Source organism: Mustela erminea, chromosome 18, assembly GCF_009829155.1.
Source record: "Mustela erminea isolate mMusErm1 chromosome 18, mMusErm1.Pri, whole genome shotgun sequence".
Classification (NCBI taxonomy): domain Eukaryota; kingdom Metazoa; phylum Chordata; class Mammalia; order Carnivora; family Mustelidae; genus Mustela; species Mustela erminea.
In genome coordinates, this window is record NC_045631.1 from 5931948 (window position 1) to 5949611 (window position 17664).

At 50.0% G+C, this 17664-nt stretch overlaps 1 pseudogene; it reads left to right on the forward strand.

Moving 5' to 3' along the window:
- Positions 1 to 6353: 6353 nt before the first annotated feature.
- On the forward strand, positions 6354 to 14710 carry LOC116577900 (annotated as a pseudogene).
- The last annotated feature ends 2954 nt before the right edge of the window (positions 14711 to 17664 follow it).

Sequence of the window (17664 nt, forward strand, 5' to 3'; positions counted from 1 at the left end):
TGGGCAGAGAAGCTGAATAGACATTTTTCCAAAGAACACACCCAAATGACCCAACAGGCACACGAACAGATGCTCACCATCACTCATCGTCAGGGAAATCCAAATCAAAACCACAATGAGAAATCACCTCACACCTGTCAGAATGGGCTATCATCAAAAAGACAAGAAACAAGTGTTGGTGAGGATGTAGAGAAAAGGGAACCCCATGCCCTGTTGGTGAGAAGGCAAATTGGTGCAGCCACTATGGAAAAAAATATGGAAATTGCTCAAAAAATAAAACTATAACTACTATAGGACCCAGAAATCCCACTTTTGGGTGTACACCCAAAGGAAATAAAAATAGGATTTTGAGAAGGTATCTACAATCCCATGTTCATTGCATCATTATTTTACAGTAGCGAAAACCTGGAAACCACCTGTATCTGTTCATGGATGAATGGGTAAAAAGGGTGCATTTACAATAGCATAACATTATTCAGCCATGCAGAAGGACATCCTGCCATTTGCAGCAGGACGGATGGGCATTATGATAAGTGAGATAAATCAGACCAAGGAGGACAAATTCTGTGTGCATTGTCTACTAATACGTGGAATCGAAAAAAGTTGAACTCACAGCAACAGAGGGTAGAATGGTGGTCGCTGGGGGGTATGGAGGGAATTGGGAGGTGTTGGTTAAAGGTACAAACTTGCAGATAGAAATGAATACGTTCAGGAACTATAGTGCACAGCATAGTGATGACATTTTACCTTAAAAATTGCCAAGAGACCGGATTAAATGTTCTCACCACAAAAAAAAAGATGTACTTGTGTGTTGTGATAGAGATAGCTGGCGCTATGTTGGTAATCGCATTGCAATACACAAGTGTATCAAAATGATACATAAATGTATCAAATCAATACATAAATATACCAAATCAATAGATAACTGTACCAAACCCATACATAAATGTATCGGTTTGATACATAAATGTATCTACTGGTGCACAAATGTATCGACTTGATATACAAAGGTATCAAACTGATACATACATAAATCCAATCAATACATAAATATATCCAATCAATATGTAAATGTATCAAATCAACAGGAAATGTATCAAATTGATACACAAATGTATCAAATTGGTACATAAATTTATCAAGTCGATGCATGAATGTATTGAATCCATACATTGCACACCTAAGCTTATACAATGCCATGTCAATTTTCTCTCAATTGAAAGTCTCCATGTTAATCCCATCAATGCTTATTAAATGCTCAGGATATGCCTGCCATTGTATTGAGTCCTGCAACCACCACAGAGATGGACAAGACCCCAATTTTGTCCTCATGGGAGAGACGTTCCCCTGGGTAAAGGAAACCCAGAGGAACAGGACTTCAAAGAAGTGTAACCCACTGAAGCTTATCCTTCACTCATTTTGGCTTCACCTTGATCTTGATTTAAGCCTTGTGTTTTCCTTGGTTTCCACAAGAAAACAACATGGGATCAGTCAACTTGTTTGATGCTTTACTAGAAAGCACACTAGAGGGACAATGTTCTTCAGTGCTTAGAGTTTCCCCCCCAAACTTCCTGTTTGACACGTCCCTGATCCCCCCTCCCAGCGACTGGGAGGCCCGCCCACCCTCTCCTTTCTTTTCCCCTTGGAGAGAGTCTGTCCCTTCCACGACAACCCTGGGCTCCCGGAAGGTCCCAGAGCCCCTGCCCCATATTCAGTCAACACCAAATGTCTTCTTTACCCGAAGGAATTCAGAGAGCAGTGCTTTCAAAATGATGCACATACATAGGGTTTCTGAGTTATTTTCTTTTTGAGATAAAATACACAGAGCATGAAATCCCCTCTTGAGTCATTTAAAAGGGGACAGCGTGGTGGCTTTTAGTATCTTCCCGATGTTAAGGGACCAGCATCAATGCATAATTCCAGAATATTTTCATCATCCCTCCTCCCCCCAAAAGAAAACCTATACTCAATAAGCCCACATTCCCCATTTCCTCCTCTACGACTTGCCCTTCTCTCTTAATCAGACACCAGGAAAATCCTTCTGGTTCCAAGGACTCTATCTTCTTAAGGGATTGCAGTAGGATTTTGTAATATGCCTGTTTTGCAGTTAGCCCACCATTTCCCTGACGCGGGGCACTGCCCTGGGGAAGACCTGCATTGGGATGTTCCCATGGCCCTGCTGCGATTTGGTTTTAAAGGCTGAGTCACCAAGCAGACTGTGAGCATCCTCCTCGACGTGATGGGGAGGGCGTGAGGGAAGCCGGGCGGGAGGATCGTGCTGCGCGTGCGCAGGGGCTGTTGGTCCAGCAAGGGGAGGCGCGTGGGTGGTGGGACGCTCTAATGCAGTCCGCGCATCCTTCAGGGCCCCTGGGCATGGCTCTTTTGGAAAGGGCTCTCATCTAGGAGGATGTCTTCTTGTCTCTCTTTCAGGCCTGGCAAAGGAAATGGTTTATCAGGAAGAGAACAGACACTCTCCCTGAGTCCAGGATTTTGTGGGAGGGACTTCTGACAGGGCTGTCCCCCCTCTTGCCGTTCTCAAGAAATAATCGCATCCATCTGCTTCTCCCACGCCTATTGCAGAGGGCTGTGGCCTCGATGGGGTTAATAAGGGACGTAACTTTTAGACTATATCAGAGATTACTTTACAAAGTCGTAAAAAATGCACAGTCCTACCGACATTATATTACTGTTGCTAAAAATATCCCAGGGCCATTGGTGAGCTCAGAGCAATAGATGTCCCACAGACTAATTTAACCATTGGCAGGAGGCCAGGCAGCCTCCAGACAGGATCAGAATCAAACTGGGGGCTGCTAAATATAGAAATATAAATTTGGGTTTGTTTAGAATCATTTGAAAACTGAAAGAACACATAAGCCAGTATGCAAGCATGGTAGAATATTCCAAAGGCATCCCTTGTGTGATTTCCCGTCGTCACCTGGGTCTGCCCTGCAGCCCCCACCCTCTGTTGGCTTTTTAGTGGGAATATTAGACGGGTCTTCCGGGTCCGAGAGTCCCTGCAGACTGGTGAGGACGTCTGGGTGGGAAGGAGGTTTCTCTTCTAGATACCATGCCATTCTCAGACGTGTACGGATCGCCGGGATGACCATGGCCATCCTTCCATCCCTCAGGCTCCTTAATGCCATGTCTTTGCTGCTTTTCCAGATGTGGGAATGTGAGTCTCTGGCTTCTGCATGATTTTCATCCCAGGCCAGGGGAACAAGAAGTCCCCGAGGGCACGGTTGCATGGGGAGAAGGGGACAAAGAAAAAAAAAAATCTTCGTAATCCTGGGCTCTGTGCATCCTTCTTGTTCAAGGTTTATTGCAAGAGGGTGCCTCCAAGCACAAACCTGCTAATCCCAGAGGACCTTTGGGTAGGTAGGGGTTCAAGCAAGTGATGAACAGGTAGGAAAGGAAAGCAGGGAGACCCACTCATGTAACTACTGGGGACAGCACCCCTAAGCTACCCCTCCCCTGCCACAGGAAGCTGGCACAGTTGAGGTAAAGGGCTCTTGGACACACTTGAGGACACCTGGCCAGTTTAACCAGTCCAAAATGCTGGTCAGGTGCCTTATCAGGATCCTACAAATCTACCCTCTGGCTAGCTGCTCACGTGGTTCATGACTACTCCCCTCTTGGCCACGATTTCCCCTCACACCCGTTGGACACACCAGATCCTTCCAGCGTGAGGCTCCCGTCTTTCCGCCCTGCCTGGGACGCGCTTCTGTCAAGGATTTTCATGGACATCCTCTCCCTTCTTTTAGGGGTTATTTCAAATATCATCCACCGAGAAGCCTTTCTAAGGCCACATCTAAAGCCACTTTTTTTTTTAAAAAATAATTCTAACCTCTCCACCTGCTTTACCTCCTTTGACAGAAATTGTTACTGCCTATTATATATGCTATCAATCTTTGCTTATTTTCTGTCTCCCCCACTCAAATGCACACTGTATAAAGGGACCCCAACACATATGCTGATGAATAAAGGAGTCGTGGTTATGTTCATTCCCTGTACCTGGATAAAACCAGACTACGCTTTATACCTCTGCGTGCAAATCCCAATAGCAATTCCCAGACTCGTTCTTTTATTTTTTTTTTATTTTTTATTTTTTTTAAAGATTTATTTATTTATTTATTTGACAGAGAGAAATCACAAGTAGTCGGAGAGGCAGGCAGAGAGAGAGAGAGAGAGGGAAGCAGGCTCCCTGCTGAGCAGAGAGCCCGATAGACTCGTTCTTTTAATACGTGATTTATTCCTCCTGTGGTCCGGCAACCACACCTGTAAACATGTGGTTAACAGACTGAGAAACACCAGTTCTGAAGCCAGGCAGTGTGGACTGCGAGCGGAAGGCTACCCGGAGAAAGAGACCCTTGAGCTGGGGTTGGAGATCGAGAGGGGCTGGAGAGAACATTCAAAGAACATTCAGAGAAAACAGTGTGTACACCGTGGTTTCTCATTGCTGGGACACACACGCTCCCATTTCTGAATTTGGGACAAGTCTCAGCGTGGAGGGCGTCTCACGGTCGCTTCTGGCCAGGTGGCCGTCCCTGACACAGAGTCATTGCCCACCCACGTGAGCATTCCACTGTTGCTTATGAAGGCGCGGCTGGACCGTTTAAGAGCCGTTTTGAGAAAGGAACGTGTCTCGACCATCTTCTGCAAACCTCCATCGACACCTGGCTTTGCCGAGAAAGTGCCAACATCAAAAATTGCAGAATGCGTGTCCGTGGCCACAAGGCCATCTCAAAGGCCAGCGGGGACTCTCGAGGGTGTGGAGGATGGAGTATATGAAGGAACGTGGACACGGGGGACTCAGAGTTGGACAGATTCCCCAGTGCTGGACTCTCCATAAGAAGAAGGGACTTCAGAAATTGCATGATCAGTTAATCTAATATATAGTTTCCTTTTTACATAGGTGCAGGGCAATAAATCCTTTAGTTTTCTAAGTATACATTAGTCTTGAAAGAACTTTCGAGAGAGAGAGAGAGAGAGAGGGTATGTAGGGTGGGGAGAGTCACAGGGGGAGAGAAAATCCCAAACCAACTCCCTACCATCCCACAGAGCACAGAACCCAAAGGGATCTGTGATCATGACCTGAGCTCAAACCAAGAGCTGAAAGCCTCCCCTCACAGACTGAACCACCCAGATGCACCAAGAACTCTTTCCAGCAAGTATAAACCAGCACATCTGAACTTTAGGAAAATGCAGTGTCAGTCTTTCCTGGGCAGGGTTTTTTCCCTCAAAGTCGGGTACAGTAGTGGTGCTCTGAGAATGAGTGAGATCCTGGATTTGAGTAGGAGCAGTGAGCATGGAAATCAGAGTGGAGAACAGCACAGGTGACAGGGACAGGTGATGAGAGGCACCCCTTGTGACCGGAGGTGGGGGAGGGTGATGGGCTCCGGCAGGGGATCCAGGCACTCTGGGAAGGGACTGTGCCTCCGAGGTGGAGCTGGGGGCTGGTCTCTGCTGCATCTGTCCGTGCAAATGTGTTTAGCTGTCCCTGCAGGTCACTCAGTGTCCTAACAGCCCTCCGTGCCCGTTCAGTGTAAGAATTACTTTGCTACTGACATCGAGGAAAAACACACACAGCACATAGACGCAATACTCACCCCCCAAATTACCCCCAAATAAATAAATAGGAGACATCCTAGGCACCCCTTAGGGAAAGAAGGAAAGACAGGGAGGAGCCAACTTCTGTGGGTCTGGGGCGCGGAGGGGAGGCGTCTGTGCAAATCCCTTTTAGCTCTCCCTCCAGGTCATTCAGTGTTTGCAAGCAGTAAATGAAATCACCCAAATTTGTTTTCTCGTGAAAATGTCAGCTTGAGGGCTTCGAGTGAGTAATTCTTGTCTTAGGGCCCGAAAAAAAAAATAAATAAATAAAAAAGAAGCAGCCCTTTTTATTTTGTTGCCCTCGGGACAAAAGAGGCTTTCTGTTCTTGTTCCATGTTTCCATTTCCTGGGATTCTTCAGATGTGCTTACCCAGAGGGCTGAGATAAATTTCCAGGTGGAAGAAACGAGACGCTGACATGTTTGTCTGGTCCGAGCCAGAGCTGTGACCCCAACCTGCCTCAGAGGGATGGGGCTCTTGGCTTCCCCCGCGCCTGTTCCCCAGGCGACACCTGCCGCCCCCGAACCGCTTCTTTCTTCGCAAGACATTTTAATAGGATGGGGCATAAAAGGGAGATGGCGACATAATTCTTGTTAATGAATGTCTTGTTTAGTTACCTCATGTTAATTATTCACTACGCCAAGGCTGCTGTCAGATCTTGTTTGGGCTCAAGCCTGAAAATGACTTGTAGCTCTTGTTGGAGAGCTCCCTTTGCTGTTTCTTCCTCCCTCCCCTTCCCTCCTCCTCCCCTTCTCTCCTCCTCCCCTTCCTCCTTTCCCTCCTCCTCCTCCCCTTCCTCCTTTCCCTCCTCCCCCTCCCCTTCTCTCCTCCTCCCCTTCCTCCTTTCCCTCCTCCCCCTCCCCTTCCTCCTTTCCCTCCTCCCTCCCCTTCTCTCCTCCTCCCCTTCCTCCTTTCCCTCCTCCTCCTCCCCTTCCTCCGTTCCCTCCTCCTCCTCCTCTTCCTCCTTTCCCTCCTCCCTCCCCTTCTCTCCTCCTCCCCTTCCTCCTTTCCCTCCTCCTCCTCCCCTTCCTCCGTACCCTCCTCCTCCTCCCCTTCCTCCGTTCCCTCCTCCCCCTCCCCTTCTCTCCTCCTCCCCTTCCTCCTTTCCCTCCTCTTCCTCCCCTTCCTCCTTTCCCTCCTCCTCCTCCCCTTCTCTCCTCCTCCCCTTCCTCCTTTCCCTCCTCCTCCTCCCCTTCCTCCGTACCCTCCTCCTCCTCCCCTTCCTCGTACCCTCCTCCCCCTCCCCTTCTCTCCTCCTCCCCTTCCTCCTTTCCCTCCTCCTCCTCCCCCTCCTCCTTTCCCTCCTCCTCCTCCCCTTCTCTCCTCCTCCCCTTCCTCCTTTCCCTCCTCCTCCTCCCCTTCCTCCTTTCCCTCCTCCCCCTCCCCTTCTCTCCTCCTCCCCTTCCTCCTTTCCCTCCTCCCCCTCCCCTTCCTCCTTTCCCTCCTCCCTCCCCTTCTCTCCTCCTCCCCTTCCTCCTTTCCCTCCTCCTCCTCCCCTTCCTCCGTTCCCTCCTCCTCCTCCTCTTCCTCCTTTCCCTCCTCCCTCCCCTTCTCTCCTCCTCCCCTTCCTCCTTTCCCTCCTCCTCCTCCCCTTCCTCCGTACCCTCCTCCTCCTCCCCTTCCTCCGTTCCCTCCTCCCCCTCCCCTTCTCTCCTCCTCCCCTTCCTCCTTTCCCTCCTCCTCCTCCCCTTCCTCCTTTCCCTCCTCCCCCTCCCCTTCTCTCCTCCTCCCCTTCCTCCTTTCCCTCCTCCTCCTCCCCTTCCTCCTTTCCCTCCTCCCCCTCCCCTTCTCTCCTCCTCCCCTTCCTCCTTTCCCTCCTCCTCCTCCCCCTCCTCCTTTCCCTCCTCCTCCTCCCCTTCTCTCCTCCTCCCCTTCCTCCTTTCCCTCCTCCTCCTCCCCTTCCTCCTTTCCCTCCTCCCCCTCCCCTTCTCTCCTCCTCCCCTTCCTCCTTTCCCTCCTCCCCCTCCCCTTCCTCCTTTCCCTCCTCCCTCCCCTTCTCTCCTCCTCCCCTTCCTCCTTTCCCTCCTCCTCCTCCCCTTCCTCCGTTCCCTCCTCCTCCTCCTCTTCCTCCTTTCCCTCCTCCCTCCCCTTCTCTCCTCCTCCCCTTCCTCCTTTCCCTCCTCCTCCTCCCCTTCCTCCGTACCCTCCTCCTCCTCCCCTTCCTCCGTTCCCTCCTCCCCCTCCCCTTCTCTCCTCCTCCCCTTCCTCCTTTCCCTCCTCTTCCTCCCCTTCCTCCTTTCCCTCCTCCTCCTCCCCTTCTCTCCTCCTCCCCTTCCTCCTTTCCCTCCTCCTCCTCCCCTTCCTCCGTACCCTCCTCCTCCTCCCCTTCCTCCGTACCCTCCTCCCCCTCCCCTTCTCTCCTCCTCCCCTTCCTCCTTTCCCTCCTCCTCCTCCCCCTCCTCCTTTCCCTCCTCCTCCTCCCCTTCTCTCCTCCTCCCCTTCCTCCTTTCCCTCCTCCTCCTCCCCTTCCTCTGTACCCTCCTCCCCCTCCCCTTCTCTCCTCCTCCCCTTCCTCCTTTCCCTCCTCCTCCTCCCCTTCCTCCTTTCCCTCCTCCTCCTCCCCTTCTCTCCTCCTCCCCTTCCTCCTTTCCCTCCTCCTCCTCCCCTTCCTCCTTTCCCTCCTCCTCCTCCCCTTCCTCCATTCCTTCCTCCTCCTCCCCTTCCTCCTTTCCCTCCTCCTCCTCCCCTTCTCTCCTCCTCCCCTTCCTCCGTTCCCTCCTCCCCCTCCCCTTCTCTCCTCCTCCCCTTCCTCCTTTCCCTCCTCCTCCTCCCCTTCCTCCTTTCCCTCCTCCTCCTCCCCTTCTCTCCTCCTCCCCTTCCTCCTTTCCCTCCTCCTCCTCCCCTTCCTCCTTTCCCTCCTCCCTCCCCTTCTCTCCTCCTCCCCTTCCTCCTTTCCCTCCTCCCCCTCCCCTTCTCTCCTCCTCCCCTTCCTCCTTTCCCTCCTCCCCCTCCCCTTCCTCCTTTCCCTCCTCCTCCTCCCCTTCCTCCTTTCCCTCCTCCTCCCTCCCCTCCTCCATTTCCTCTCCTTCCCCTCCCCCTCCTGTCCCTCGTTCCCCTCCCCATCTCCAATCTCCTTGCATTCTTTTTTCCAAAGAGTAGAGCAGAGGCCAGTATGTATTGTCTGGCTTCTGAGGGAATATTCTCATCAGCTATTATAGCTGGAAAGGAGGTCAGAAATCACAGAAACAGGGTTTTCAAACTGCTCTGAGGAGTCTGAGAATTGTCAGCAGTTCTATGCGAAGGGACAGAAAGGCCAGGTGGGCAGGATTCTGGCCCCAACCCTCTGATTCAGCCACAGAGGCTGATTCTCTTCTCCCTGTCTGGGTGCCCTCTGGAATCCGGGTGTGTAAGGACAGAAAGATCTGAAAACGGCCCCTGCAGATTAGGCCTCTCATTTACAGAGAGATAGAGCACTGGGTTCAGAGAGGTACAGAATTTGCCTGGGGTTGCCCAGCTTCTTGGTTAGACTTTGGACTGGGAGCCTTGCCCTTATCCTGCCGCCTGGCTCTTGTAGAGTGGGGAGCTGCCCTGAGAAGCAGCGAGAACAGGGGAACTAGGGTGTTTCCATCTCTCTGGTATGCGAAGGTGTCTTGAAACACCTTTTGGGCCACAGAAAGTGGTATTTTCCTGTGGTCCCAGAGAATAGCACACACGTGGCCTGGCCCGTGGTCTCCCTTACAGCTGGATGAGAACATGTAGTGTCCAGAGTCTGCGGTGTGGGACTAAACCACTAACCAGTTTCACTGTAAAGAAAGGGTTTTCTCCCTCTTTTTCTTGTTTATTATCATTTTCAGGGTGGATTTTGGCGGGGTGGAGGGAGGGGTGTTCTGGAAATAAACACCAATTCTACCATATTTCCAGGTAGTGTGAATTTAATATTCAGGTTGGAGTCTTTTAGGTCGATTGACTTAGAGAAACTTTTTAAATTATTAAATATAAATCAAACAGTTTTTTTTAAAAGATTTTTATTTATTTATTTGACAGAGAGAGATCACAAGTAGGCAGAGAGGCAGGCAGAGAGAGGGGGGAAGCAGGCTCCCTGCTGAGCAGAGAGCCCGATGCGGGGCTCGATCCCAGGACCCTGGGATCATGACCTGAGCCGAAGGCAGAGGCTTAACCCACTGAGCCACCCAGGCGCCCCTAAATCAAACAGTTTAACGTGTTTACTTTTTAAATCGTTGCCTTTGTGGTTGTAATTAAAACAGGACAGATATTCTGGGGGATAATGTAGGAGAGTATTGTGATAAGAGGCTGGAAACCTAGCTCTGGTCCGTGCCCTCTGTGTGACATCGGGCAAGTCACTTGCCCTCTCTGTGCCTCCTGTCTCCATCACCGGTAAAAGGGTGATGATGACCATGCCTTCCATATGGGCATGTGTTGCTAAAGAAAGCCTTCACGGGGCACCTGGGTGGCTCAGTGGGTTAAAGCCTCTGCCTTCAGCTCAGGTCAGGATCCTAGAGTCCTGGGATGGAGCCCCGCATTGGGCTTTCTGCTCTGCGGGGAGCCTGCTTCCCCCTCTCTCTCTGCCTGCCTCTCTGCAAACTTGTGATCTCTGCCTGTCAAATAAATAAATAAAATCTTAAAAAAAAAAGAAAAAAAGAAAGAAAGAAAGCCTTCACAACAGGGCCCAACGCAGGGTCCTGCATCGTGATTCACCGCTCTGAGCGATGGTGAATGTCAACAATTCTAGAAAAGTCTTGGTCTCCAATGTTTTAAATATTCTCTCTTCCCTATTCTATTGGACCTTCCCAGGACTCAGAGCACATCTTTTATTTTCCCATTTCTTTGTCTCTGGAGGGTCTTCCGGGTCACTTCTTTGGTTCTCCTTTTCAGTTCACCGAGATGGGATGCCTCTGTCCTGGTGCTTTGTAATTCATTCGGGATGGAGGTGAGCAGCGGGGCACAGTCGTTCATTCTCTCCTTCTGTATCAGTAGGATTGTAGAGGGACCCAGGGCTCTTCAGCCATATGGCCTTTCCCGACCTCCTTTGTGGCTGGACATGGCCGTGGGACCAAGTCTTCAGTAGATGTGAGTGAAGGTGGTGGGCATCACTCACCACACAGTGTGTCTGTCCCATACTTCTTCTCCCTCTTGGCAGCTGGGACGATGGTGTTCGAAGAGTTGTTTGCAGAACACGGCAGGTGCATAAACTGTTGCTGCTTTGGAGTGGGATTAGTTAAAAAATTGAAAAGCACTTAGATATTTAGAACAATTCAGCCCTCTCACAATACCCGAGCATTCTGGTCATTCTTTTTTTCTTCCCCCTCTTCCTCCTCCTCCCTCTCCTCTTCTTATATTTTACAAAAGCGATGCTCTAAAAAGAATCAAGGGGGAACAAAACCATCCTGTCACTTGTGCTTGTGGCCCGATAAGGGTAATGGCCTGGGGAGGTGGCAGTGAGCTGAGCAACAAGATGGAAGGAACCTGTGTCCCTGAATGACAACCACCCCCACCCCACTGCTTGCCCTGGGAGCAGAACTGCCCCAGACCATTACCTCAGAGGGAAATAAAGCATCATCTCTTTTGACCTACAGAATTGTTGTCAGATCCCTTCCTGAGACATCAGAGCCTTACCCCGTTGCATGTCCGTCACATTTTAAATTCCAATTATTATACATCTACTTCCAGAAGTCATGTTTGGTTTCTTTTCAAATCTCTTTGTTGTTGTTGTTGTTGTTTTAACAGATTCTCATCCCTTGATCATATTTGCAAGCTTCTGTTGTTTTTAAATTGTACCTTAAAAAAAAAAAAAAAGTCTTGTTGAAGCACCAAGATAGAGCAGACACAAACTTACAAACGGAGGTGACAAATCGCCCTCGGTGGGTATTCATCAGGAATTTCTGAGAATGTGTTCTGCAACATTAGAGTCTTTCCATGACTTTGAGAGTATGAAAGGATTAAGAGAGCAGAGGAGAGAAGAGATTTGAGCAGGAGAGACCTCTTCAGGGAAATCGATATTGCGAGCTCCGTTCTCTCTCCCCACCCAAGGGTTCTGGCATCAGAGCTGGCGGAGGGCAGAGCCGTTTGGGGACAGCGGATGTCTGGGTAGATGTTGGCCCATTAGTTAAAAAGCCAGTTCCAAACATCTTGCTTCTGTTTCTCTCTCCTTTAACTGGCAGAGACGGCAAATCATAGAAGCTGTGTGCATTTATTTCTCAGGGCTTTCCTAACAGAGTATGAGAAGCTGGGGCCTTGACATGACAGAAATAAATTGTGTCACACCTCTGGAGCCCGGGAGTCCAAATTCAGGGCATCAGCAGGGCTGTGCTCCCTCTGAAGCCTCAAGCAAAAGATCTTTCTTGTCTCTTCCAGCTTTTGGTGGCCCCAGGCTTGCCTTGACATGAGATGGTATCACTCCAACCTCTGCCCGTGTCTTCACACACTGTCTTCCCTCTGTGTCTGTATCTTCCCCTGTTCTCTGTGTGAGTCCGTGTCCACACTCCCCTCTTCTCATATGGACCCCAGTGATCCTGGGTTAAGGGCCCTTAACCTTACTCTAGACTGACCTCGTCTTTGCCCGTTACACCTGCAACAACCCCATTTCTAGATAAGGTCACTTCAGTGGTCCTGGAGGTTAAGACTTCAAAATATCTTTTTTTAGGAGGGGCACAATTCATCCATAATGTAGGGAAACATGGTCAAAGACATGGGGAGTCACATAAGATGGGAAATTCATCTCTCAGCTTTTGCTTCCTATGATCCTTGCTTCCGCCTGCTTCCGTTGGCCTAGGTCCTGAAGACTGCCTCCCTCTCCCTCATCTCCACCACAGGTCCCAGGTCTCCAGGGACAATCCTGCTCCCCTCCCTGCCCAGCCCCACACCTTGGCTGGGCACGCAGACAAAGTCACAGCCCTGACCCTCCTTCCACTCCCAACAGGATACATATCCTGCCTCTTTGGCTTCCTTCCCAGCACAGAGCGAGCCCTCACATGTCCAGAAGGCTTGCCCTCATGTGCCCTTCTTCCCTGACCTCCCTGATCAAACCATCTGCCGGACGCTGGGCCCCAGCCATCTGCTCCAGGCCCGCTTCTGTGTCCCTGAGCTCATGATCCCCGAGGACACGGCAGGGGTGACAGCGTTCTTGCTGTGGATCCTGGGACCACCAAAGACTCCATCCCCACTGGCCTGGCAACCATATGCCTTCACCAAAAGCCCAGGGACCACTGCCTGTGAAGGGGGAAGGTAGAACCATTAGAGGAACATTTAATGTTAGAAAATCTCTGTGTGGATTGTCTGAGATTCCACTGGGGACCAGAGTTCAGATGTCCTGCCCGAGGACTCCTTTGTGTTTCTACAAAGTCACTGGTAGGAGGTGTGCTCAGTGTGTTAGAGAAAAACTACATCAAGCTTTTAGCTCAGGTTATCCCGGGAGTGAGGACTGACTTTCTTATGGATGTTTAACCAGCTGTGCCACCCAGGCATCCCCTGACTTCCTTATGAAGGTGTTTCCCAGAGAAAATGCCTCCCAGAGGAGGGAAGGCATATATTAGGATGGTGAGAGCTTTGGGCCAAGTGTTGGGGAGCTCTTCCTTCATTTCAGGCTTCTCATTTGCAATACAAAAAGATGAACCTGTTCACAGAGTCCTTTTAAAGCCCTAACATTCTAACTTAAAAAAAAAAATCAAAATTTTTATCTTTTATTTTTAAAGCATAAATGGCAGTTTTTAACAGCCCTCTAAAATCAAAACCTTTCAAAGTGAATTACACCTCAAACCTTTTAACTATCTGTGCTTCAATTCCATATTTACACACTTTTGTTGCTAAAATGCAGTGGCTTTTTATGTCTGTCCTAATACTCCAAATCCAGGAAAGAAACACATATACAAATTAGTTATGGAAAATTTAAAAAAGAAACAAAAACAAAATCAAAACAAAACTCTATGAACCTGGAAAACTTAAAACCCTCAAACTTGATAAAATTCATTTTTGTTACTCCCCGCCCCCAAATCTACAGGCAGTCTAAAAACGGTTTCATCCAAACCCATTGTCGGAATATATCTTGACCCGTCCCTCTTGCGGCCAATTCTAATTCTAAATCAAAACAATTCTAGAAGCAATTCTAAATCAAAACGAACCTTGTTAATGCTTCAAAGGTGAGAGAAGCATTTCTAAATGCTGCCAAAAGCCATTCGGACCCGCGACTGCCCTTCTCTTTTGCCCTAATGAATTTAGGGTTAAAATCTGGGAAAAGTTCTTAGAAGATCGTGCAGCCCTCTGGGTCTATAGGGATAGGGCTATTCTAAGTGGTTTTTGTAATAGGAGTTTTGGTGCATTTGGAGGTCTCTCAAAATCAATTCTGCGCTTAAAAAAAAAAAAAAAGTTAGGGGTGCCTGGGTGGCTCAGTGGGTTAAAGCCTCTGCCTTCGGCTCGGGTCATGGTCCCAGGGTCCTGGGATCGAGCCCCGCGTCGGGCTCTCTGCTCAGCGGGGAGCCTGCTTCCTCCTCTCTCTCTCTCTCTCTCTCTCTCTGCCTGCCTCTCTGCCTACTTGTGATCTCTGTCAAATGAATAAATGAAATCTTAAAAAAAAAAAAGTTATATTATTGAAGATACAATATATGGTTGCATAGACTCGTCTTTTGGCCAGGAACTTGCGTAGCCCGTTTAGGCCCTGGGGGTACAGTGGTCGTTGGGAGGCAGGTGGGGCTGGTTGGCTGCAACACGCTTGGCTTCTATTTCTCTTCCTCTCCCTGCCTTTATGCAGCGGGAAGTTCCTTTGGGAAACGGGCTTTTCTCAGAGCTCCAGGGCTGAGCTCCGCTGGGAGTTAGCAAGTCTGGGAAGCTCCGCCCCCTCGCGCACTCATTGGCCGATCGCTTTCCTGCGGCCGCAGCGATTGGTTCGGAAGGCTCGGGGCCTGCAAACACCTGTCCCGGCCTGCGACGGGGCTCTCTGTGGCTGTGACCGAGGAAACACGACAGAAAGGCCTCCCGACTCCCCCTCAGACTGTGTCTGCGTGGAAGGAGAGGGAGAGGGACGTTCACCTTCCGGTTTCCCCGCCTCCACGCTTGCCAAGGAATGTGGTCTGGGACGGAGGAATTTCACAGCTGGGTGCAGGGCGGGGCTCTGCGGGCCAGGCATCCGCCAGGGTCGCCCGGGTCGCAGCTAGCCCGTGTGGAAGGCTTGGCCTTTGCAAACAGGGCAGGGAAGCTTAGGGGGAAAAAAAAATTACCAAAGGGTTGAGGGCGAGAATGGTGGGGGGAAAAAAATAAGAGGATCGGGATTTGGACTATTTCTCCTGGAGGAGGGGATTTTAAAAGCAGAAGACTCACGTAGTAGCTTGGTGTTGGGGAAGACCCCCTCTCTGCGTGCGTTTCCATTTGCTCCTCTGGAACACGAAACTGATTAAATGTACGATCCATACGGTGGCTTCCAGGCCTAAACGCTGTGATTCTTTGCATCACTCTTGCATGTCAGAAAAATGCTGATGCATACGGGGGTGGTGGCTGTTTTCCAATTCCACTGCAGTGACAGAGGAAAATAGGAGATCTGGGGTGACAAGTGTTTTGACCTTGAGAGCTATTTTTTTTTAAAGATTTTATTTATTTATTTGATAGAGATCACAAGTAGGCAGAGAGGCAGGCAGAGAGAGAGGAGGAGGAAGCAGGCTCTCACTAAGCAGAGAGCCCAATGCGGGGCTCGATCCCAGGACCCTGAGATCATGACCTGCGCTGAAGGCAGAGGCTTAACCCTCTGAGCCACCCAGGCACCCCATTGACCTTGAGAGCTATTTTGACCACGGGAGAGCACTGGGGAGATGAGGAAATCTCATTTCCTGGAAAACAGATAAAAGAAACACATCGTTATTTTTCTGGGATGGGATAATCCCCAGAAGCCGCTCCCTTAAAAGATGAATCTGAATGACATGACGATTAATATGTTGATATCCCTACTGTGTTCTAAGCTCTTAGAAGAAGGTACTTGCACACCAACAGGGAGGTCCCTCATAAAGTGGAGGTGTTCTCTAAGCCCAGCAGTGGGGTTGCTGATGCAGAGATGGGCAAAGAGCAAAATGTGGGAGAATCGGGGTTTTTTGTTGTTGTCGTCGTCATTTTAAAATTAAAACACTGCTCTTAGTTTAAAGTGGGTGGCAGGGAGTACAATGACCTCCTTCAAGATGTCCAAGACCAAGTCTCAGGAACATGTGAATATGTGACTTCCTGTAGTTAAAGAGATTTTGCAGCTGGGATTAGGGATTTTGAGCTCCATTTATCTTGGCGTATTCAGATATGCCCCATGTAATCACAAGGGTCCTTAAAGAAGGAAGAAGAGTGAGAGGCAGGGAGAGGGAAACAGGAGGGCTAGGAAAGATGTGACAACAGAAACAGAGGTTGGGGGTGTTATTATGGATGCAAGGGACATTAGCTGAGGACTTCAGAACCTTCTAGAACCTGGAGAGGGCAAGGACATGGATTCTCCCTTAGAGTCCTTGGAAGCAGTGTGGTTCTGCTGAGGCTTTCTTTCTTTCTTTCTTTTTTTTTTTTTTTTAAGATTTTATTTATTTATTTGACAGACAGAGATCACACGTCGGCAGAGAGGCAGACAGAGAGAGAGGAGGAAGCAGGCTTCCTGCTGAGCAGAGAGCCTGATGTGGGGCTTGATCCCAGGACCCTGGGATCATGACCTAAGTCAAATGCAGAAGCTTAACCCACTGAGCCACCCAGGAGCCCCTCTGCTGAGGCTTTTATTTTGGTCCAGGGAAACCATCCTGGACATCTGACTTCTGCAGCCCTGAGATAGTCCTTTCTGGTTGTTCTGAGCCCCTGGAGCTCAGCAATGAGACGCTACTACACACAAAGAGAAGGCAGACTGGATTGAACAGAAGAAAAATCTCTTTGGGAAGAGAGGTAGTAGTAGGCAGAGTAGAGGTATCACCCCTGCAAGGAAAACAGCCCCGAAGGGTTATTGCTTTTTCATGGGGCTGTCCGTGCTGCAGGGCCTGGGGTGTGTGTATCAGGTGCTCCAAGGAGCAGGACACAGATGTGGGTCAGATAGAGCTGCCGAGAGTGATGTCTGGGGCAGGGTACGTTTGCACTGCAGAAAGGGCATTCCTGGTCACCGTGAACTTCTTTCTTTTTAGTAGTTGCTCCGCTCCTACTCAGCCTAAAACAGAAAAGAGCACTTACCTCACAGGCAGCCCGTGTCTCCAGAGCCCGGGGCAGCTGGGTGGATCTGGCCTGGACTAGAGAGAGAAGGGGAGGAAAAATCCACTGGTGGATACGGGACAGAGTGTGCACATTGGTTCAGGCTTCCAAGTTCAAGTCGCTGTACCTGGGGGACCCACTTTTCCTCTAGCCATCGAGCCTCCTCACTCTGACCTTCCGAGACAGTGACCTTCCTGTCCCTCTCTATGTTGGAGGTGGTTCTCTGCTGCAATGGCTCCTTCCTTCCTGGATGCCCCTGGTACTCCTGGGCCCAGCCTCCCGGATTGCACCCTGTGCTCCAGCAGGTCTCTCCCGAGAGCCCCGATCACCGCTTGCCTGTCTCTGTGTCATGTTCTGATGGTGAAAGGCGGCTCTTTGCCTTCCAAGTTGGCAGCTAACCTGTCCGCTCCCGCATCTCCATCACCATGGATGCTTAGGTTGTGGGCTGATTTCACAGGACTGGGGCGGAATCAAGGGGCCGAGGACACCGTGATGACAAGACAGACCAGACCAGCTCCCTTCCAGCTGTGTTCTAGTGGAGGGATGAGGAAAGACAGTAAATAAGCAATGCAATAAAATAAATGACCAGAATGATTTCAGATAGCGAAGCACACTGTGGATAAAAGTGGGGGGTGGAGAAGCAGGCTCCCCGCCGAGCAAGGAGCCGGATGCGGGACTCAATCCCAGGACGCTGGGATCATGACCTGAGCTGAAGGCAGCCACTCAACCAACTGAGCCACCCAGGCCTGCCATTCTGTCTGCCTGTGCTTGCTCTCTCTCTGATAAATAAATAAAATCTTAAAAAAAAAATTTCTAAAAAAAAAAAAAGTGGGGGGTGGAGAGACTGAGGGTGTTTTGGTGCCTTAATATAGATGCTTCTGGAAGGCTCGTCGAGGAGGCCACAATGGCAGTGATGCTC